Source organism: Elephantulus edwardii, unplaced genomic scaffold (genome assembly GCF_000299155.1).
Source record: "Elephantulus edwardii isolate Elephantulus edwardi_28Jun2011 unplaced genomic scaffold, EleEdw1.0 scaffold00044, whole genome shotgun sequence".
Taxonomy (NCBI): domain Eukaryota; kingdom Metazoa; phylum Chordata; class Mammalia; order Macroscelidea; family Macroscelididae; genus Elephantulus; species Elephantulus edwardii.
The window spans coordinates 8,493,886-8,494,563 of NW_006399794.1; positions in this window are offsets into that span (position 1 = coordinate 8,493,886).

Sequence of the window (678 nt, forward strand, 5' to 3'; positions counted from 1 at the left end):
GAATTGATACAGTAACTTGGGCAATGTGTAGGAATCAGTGAGACTGACTCAGGACAAGGCAGATTTCAGAGTTGCTGTACATAGGGTCACTATGGCGTTGTCAGTCCATCTCATTGAGGGTCAACTTTTTGGCTGACCCTACAAATTTCTCAGCATGATGTCTTTAAAATACATACATATTATATACATATGTGTGTGTGTGTGTGTGTGTGTGTGTGTGTGTGTGTGTATAATTTGTTTTGGTCCATATATTTAGCTGCCAAATGTTTTATACCTGCTAAAGTATAGCTTTTCTATTCTGTAATATGTTTCTTGGCTAATTTACTTTTACACAACTTATTGGATATTATTCAGTTGTTACCTACCTAAGTTATTTCTATAGAACGATTTTTTTCCTTTACTATTTTAAAATTGTGCTTTAAGATAAAGTGCAAATTAGTTTCTCGTTAGTTTGTATGTAAAGTGTTCTTGCACATTGCCTGTATTCCCACAATATCCTCCTTCCCATTTCTCTACTAGTTTCCCAACTTTCTTTTAACCAGATTTTCTACTCTTTCTGGCCTTGTCATTTTTTTTTAAAAATTTTGAGCAAATTTTGTCCTTTTCATTTCATGTGACAGTTTTAAAAATGCATTTCTCTTGATTGTTACTGATTTTATTTATTTATTTATTTATTTA